Source organism: Cupressus sempervirens, chromosome 9, assembly GCF_028749045.1.
Source record: "Cupressus sempervirens isolate cs-2001-9-10 chromosome 9, ASM2874904v1, whole genome shotgun sequence".
In the NCBI taxonomy this organism is placed as follows: Eukaryota; Viridiplantae; Streptophyta; class Pinopsida; order Cupressales; family Cupressaceae; genus Cupressus; species Cupressus sempervirens.
Window position 1 is genome coordinate 196526213 of NC_143126.1, and position 6776 is coordinate 196532988.

At 30.6% G+C, this 6776-nt stretch overlaps 1 long non-coding RNA gene across 1 annotated transcript; it reads left to right on the forward strand.

Moving 5' to 3' along the window:
• Window positions 1–240: 240 nt before the first annotated feature.
• On the forward strand, window positions 241–5187 carry LOC149538156 (uncharacterized). The gene is made up of 2 exons (XR_016355961.1): window positions 241–340; window positions 4857–5187. It is a non-coding gene; the product is annotated as an uncharacterized LOC149538156 (long non-coding RNA).
• The last annotated feature ends 1589 nt before the right edge of the window (window positions 5188–6776 follow it).

Sequence of the window (6776 nt, forward strand, 5' to 3'; positions counted from 1 at the left end):
TCATATGATATTTTTTATTAGGGCCGGCAAGGCTTAAAATTATACCATTATGCTTTGGAATGGCTGTATTCTTGTAATAGCAACTAAGCATCTTTGTATTTGATGAGAAAATAGGAACATCCCTTAACGCGAAAAAGGCTGAAGTATGCTTTGGAATGGCTGTATTCTTGTAACAGCAACTAAGCATCAATAAATAAATACAATTGTCCGTAGAACATGATAAATACAAACTATTAATGACTAATTGATTGCTTGGACAATACATCATTTACACTTGTATTTTCTTGCATGGCGAAGAGCATATGTGTGGTGCTTATGTTCTTATTGCTAACATGTTCTGGTAACATTTATTCTTCTTCTATTGTCTTAAATTATATTAGGTCTTATTTGTGTGGCTGCAAGGAAAACATATCAATTGTTTTTAGCTACAATAGTTTTAATGATACATGTAGTGCCTGCCTCTAGTTTACATTTTTCGAACTACATTTATGATATGATTGCCAAACTCTTTTAGGCCAATTTATGTTTGATGAGTAGTATTATTATTTTAGAGATTATCAGAGGATGTTTACACTCAGTTTATTATATGATGAGATTTCTTGGTACTCTATATTTCGTGCATGTATGATGATTATTCAATGGTTTTAATTATCGATGATGATTAGTTAGATGGCTTATTATTTCATGTGCCTCTTATGGATACTTACCCCATACTGCATGTGTATGGTGTGCGTGTTGTTTTATTTATGTATGGTGTTTCTGATATGGTTAAGGAAGGGAGTCGTAGTCACCTACTAGTCGGGATCTACACGATGCACCACTTCCTGCCATTGTCTGTTTAACTTAGAATATTGTGTTTGTACATGCATAGATTTTATGCAGGTTGCAGGTACCGGGTATCGACTTCCCTGAATTGTCAAGATGAGCGTACCCTATCGCACTGTCTCAATGGTAAGAGAGGGGAGATAAAGCTCTTAAGTCCAAATCCTAAACCCTTTAGCCAATTGTCCTAATTAATAATTAGGACAAGTATCTGAGTTAAGTACCCTCCGAATGCATCAAATGATGTAATTTTGTGATTATAACCCTTTTTGTTTGATTTGGTATGTATTTTTCTATAGTGGGTTTTCGTATGTTGCTTTATGAGTCCTTGGTGTATTTTCTATAAATTAAGTCTAATTAAAAAAAGACTAATTAATGATTTAATTTAATAAGGAATTATTATGATATCCTTATATTTAATTAATTAATTAATTAAATAAAAGAATTAAATTTGGAAATTAAAGTTCAAGATATATTTAGAACAGGATAACATTTATTTAATTTAATAATAATATATTTGGAGTTCATTTTTAAATAAATGCTAAATATTATTGTTATTTAAATTAATTAAATATGTTATCAATTAAGTTCTAAAATAAATTAAAAAGTTGAAAGATATTAATTTATTAAGAATTCTAGATCGCATGATCTAAACATGAGTTAAATATAAGAATTAAATTAAAAGATTAAATTATAAAAAATTAATAATGTTATTTTCATTTCTTAAAAGTGCACATAAGATTTAAAGTAATAAATTAATTAAGAATTGAAGTCAAGTGAAATTTTAAATAAAGTTATTTAATAATTCAACTTAATGTGCATGAAAGTTGAATGTAAAAGAATAAGAAAAGATAATAAAAGTTAAATTGGAGTTAACTAAGTTGTGCAAAGAGTCTTCTCGGGTAAACACACAATTAGTGCCCCGAATTGAGGAGAAATTGCTTATCACAACTTTGGGGGTTCATTTTTGAGATAGACGAATTTGGACAGGAAATTTTGAGGAGACAATTTTTGGGAAGCAAATTTCAGAAGGCTGATACGAAGAAAGTCTTCGAGGGGAAGATTATTGATAGGAGCAAATTTGCATACAGTTCCTGGAGATTGCATAATAGCATCAGGATCAGGTAAGGTCTTGTGTTTTGACTATCCATTAAATATGCAATTATCCCTTCCTGTCTTCTTCGTGTCTGTGGTTTGTAGATCTGAATTCTCTGTGATGAAAGTTTTAACTGTTCAATATTGTGAATTTATTAATTGTTCGTCAATAATTTCTGTATCCATAAAGACTGGATGAATTATGAGAGCCCTTGTTTTCCTGATTTAGAAATTGAGATTTGATTAGGTAAGGGTTTGAGTGTAAAATTGAAAGTTTTTAAATAAATAAATATATATATATATATTCCCTTTGGAGGGAATTGTTTTAATATAATTAAACTAAAACTAATTAAAATAAAACTTAATTTGTTTTAAAAAAATAAATAACTAAATAAAATAATAATAATAATATATGAAAATTATATTAAAAAGTTTGAAGTGGGGCGGGGCCACCACTTCCCACGCCCTACAGCCACGCTGTTGCGGCAGGTGGTACTGCTGCCTGCGGCAGTAGTAACACCTGCGGCCGCAGGGATTGGCAGGCCGGCGGGCCTTTAAACACGCCATTTTTTTTTATATAAACAAATAAATTTTGACTTACCTTTTTTTTAATTGTTTTTTTTAAAAAAAAAAATGTTTTAATTAATATTATTATATTTTAATTTAGAATTTATTAAATTTTAAATTATATTAGAATTTTATTATTATTTATTAATAATTTTATAAATAAATAAATTATTAATAAATATAATATGAAGTTTTTTTTTTATGTATCACTAATTAATTTTATTTAAAGTTTGATTTAAATAAAGAATAATTAAAATCGAAAACTTGTTTAAGCAAGTTGTATATTAGAATACTGTTTTCAATAAATGTAAAGATTATTATAATCAAAGATCAACAAGTATTCTCATTAATTTAAATATTACCCTCAGATTGTTTTAGGACTCTGACTTAAGAACAATTAGGGGTAATTAGGTGTTTCATTTGGATATAGGAACGGGATAATTTAGTAAAGGTGAACTATAGGTTCTATCTGTTTAAAACATACGTTCATCTGGAATGGAAATCTCACATTAACTCAATAGTATATTATCAATCAAATTGAACTATAAAAATTTCTACTTGAATATAAACACTGAAAACTGAAACCTTATTGTTAAACTCATCTGTATGTTTTCAAATCAACACCAATTGAGAGACTATGACGTTTTCTATATATTGTCTATGCTTTTAGTGTTATGGGGTTGGTTTAGCTTTGACCAGTTAGGATGTTACCAGAGGCTCGGGGTTTGTGAATGTGAGGCTAGGATGATTTGTTCTCGATCTTTTCAAACCAACCAAGGTAATGTGATAGTATGCTCTATGATGGATGTATTTACTGTTTGTTATTGCTTTCCAGTTTCCTTGTGTAAAGTTGAGGTGTATGTATTTGAGAATACCTAACTTAACCATTTTTGAGTCTCGATCAGTTATATTTGATAACCATTTCTGAGTCTCGATCAGTTATACTTGTATTACTTTCTGGTTGCTCATTAGAGAACCATTGGATTTTGTGACTTATCATTGATGCCTTCAGTTGCTGATAGAGAACTGTCGTGATTACATGATTACTATTTGATGTTATCTATTGCTCATGAAGAACTGATATAATTTGTGGATTATCTTTTTATGATATTTTTTCAGTTGCTCGTATAGGACTGAGATGGTTTTATTATGATTCTTTGATTTACAAATTCATGAGCTAGGGTAGGTTATCTATGTGTAGAGACGGGAAGTGGCTTGCAATGGGGGTCGGAGCCCTAAGAGGCTGCCTTGAGAAACCCATTGTAAGTCATTTTTTTTAATAAGTGAAAACATTTACACTAAATGAGAGAAAATGAACCTAACAAGATAATTGTATGTTCTCTCCCATGCCATGAGTGCTAGTACAGACTAGGATGGGGTAGAGAGAACGCTTGGTTACGACCTTGCATTCCATAGTATGCCTCGTTAGTACGAGAGGATATTAGTGGCCGCAGGATCAGTAGGGACCCGGGATTCCTAAGGGATTGCTCGGGTAACTTCTACATGAATTTTGCGATGACACTTTCCCGCTTGCATATTAGGTTTCCTACGTGTCTTGTGGTACCTCTAGGATTTAGATGTCGATCTTTTTAGGAACCCTTGAGTTAGCATACTTATAGGATTTCCTGGACTTAGAGAGTATTTATGATTATAGGTTTTGTTATCCTATTTGGGACTTGAGACTATCTCCTCAGCGCGGTGGGGGTGGACCATTTAGGTTCCACACGGTCGGGTGGTAGTGCTTTTACTCTTACCATTGAGATCCGTTCCGTGGTCACCATGGTTGGAGATTTCGTGATTGGCATTTACCTACACTATGTTCTTGGATTAGTATGATGGATGGTTAGATTTTATGATAGATGTTTTATCATTATGGATGTATGGATGTATCATGTATGGTGAATAGTTTCATATATTTTTACTATACTTTGTATCATGGATTTGAGGATGTTGTATCTTGATCTTTACATATGTATATTCTTTTAAGCCTTTCATACCCTGTGACATGTACAGTGGATGAATGAGCATTCTGAATTAATTTTCCAAGGAGCATTCGAAACAAATGTATATTATGGACATTGGAGTTTCTGATTATTCTTTTATATGTATGTGATAGTTGTTAGACTTAGAATTAATTAAATTTAAACGTGACTCAACGTCTTGGGATCTTTAAGAAATGTAACTTGCAATGTATGTTTGTCGAAGATTACATGTTATTGCTTCCGCTACTATTTGTTTGATGTGTATGTCATACTTTCTTACTTAAAAAAAAAAAAAAAAATGTTTAGCAAACTTAGGGAAACTTTAGGTTAATTCTTTTGGATCCCTTGGCGGGGCGTTACAATACAGTTATTCATTTGTAATATGATCAGTGTCCATGGCTGACGACCACCCTGGATATTGTGAGAGCCAGAGCGGTGCATTTAAAGGGCCATGCTTCACTTTTAGATTTGGAGAGTGCAATGATATGTGCAAAAATGAAGACCATCAAGAATTTGGGGATTGCCACAATTGGATTTGTTATTGTTATCATCGCTGTTAGAATATAATTCTTTTAGGTATACAGCCATCCTAATGAAAAATGGATACTGAGAATGTATTCCACTCAGTGATCCCTACAAGGGGAGAATACAGATCTTATGAAACATAGTATAAATGTATGAAATTATGGTTGTTAAGGTGGTCTTTTTTATTTTCTTTTTACAGATGGTATGAGTTTTTGTCTAATTACAATTGTAATAATTTTGGTCAGAAAATAAGGATAACATATAAGTAAATACTTTTTAAAGATTATATATATATATATATATATATATATATATATATATATATATATATATATATATATATATATATATATATATATATATATATATATATATATATATATATATATATATATATATATATATATATATTGCATGTATTTGTTGACTTGCAACTATAAATTGATAGGGTGATAAATTAGATCTATACTATTAAGGCCGATATCTACGATGACAATAGTCAAATGGGGTTTAGACTTTGGTATTCACAACAGCCCTCTTGCCATACAACAATTAGATAAAAGACTGATTTTTATTTTTTTATCAATGAATTTAAAGAAAATAGAAATACATTTAGATTATAAGAATTTATAAGAGCATATTAAGCAAATATTAAAAATCTTAATTCATTTTTCATTGATTTTAAAAGAATTTTTAAATTTTAGATATATTGAAAAATATTTTGATTTCTTACACATTCTTTAATTAATTTGAAAAATATTTGAGCTCATTAGTTCGATGAGAAGAGGGCCCAAACTCAATAGTTAAAATAACATCAAGTGTGAAAGGTGACACTAAATGACATCACTTGATGTGAATTCATACAACTAACCAAAAACAAAAAACCAAAAGACTAGAAACAATAACAAAACTAAAAAAAAGAGACAACTACTTGGTTGGAGGAGGGACTACCTTTATAATCTTGATTGAGATCCTCTAGCATATTAAGGAGAAAGATACATTTGAATTTTTTTATTGGATGATAATAATGTCATTTTAAATTTTTCTATTGAAATTTAATGGAAACAACATGATCTAGATAATGTTAGAATGAACTATTGTGGAAAAACAAGTAATATGAATTAAATCATAATAATATATATTAACTAAAGTCAATCAATGGTATTGTTGTCACAAAGGTTTGCACCCTTGTCCAAAGTTTTTACTTAATGACAACCTTGTGAAACATGAAAACAACCTCTAAGCTATGGGACTTGAACTATGAGGTTGAGTCTTCGAAGAAGGCTGACTTCTTTTACTATCAAGATGCACCTAACTACTCTTGGAGAGGAAAATGGGGAAAGAATGCATGAAAGAACATCTACCTACTCTAACCTAACGAGGTGATGCACAAAAATAGAGTGTTCAAACTAATCTCTACCCATACATGCACTATTGAACCACCATGACACTAAAAGATATACACATCTAGACTTGCTTTAATCTAACAATCACATGCAGATCAGAAAACCCAAATGAATGGCACAAGGAAAAAAAAGACTCACTTATATATCATTCATAGGCCAAAAGAGATACAGTCATGCAAGATTGCAAATATCCACAATACACCAATGAGAGGAAAATAATTTTTGCACTTTACATCAATGGCTGAAGGAGATAAGACAGAATGCCATATAATTCAGAGGCAAAGGGAATTTACACATGAAATTGTAGAGTAATATCAGAGAAAATAGAGAAAAGTCGACAGACCTAACAAAATTTACAAAAATTGCCTTTATATCTCAA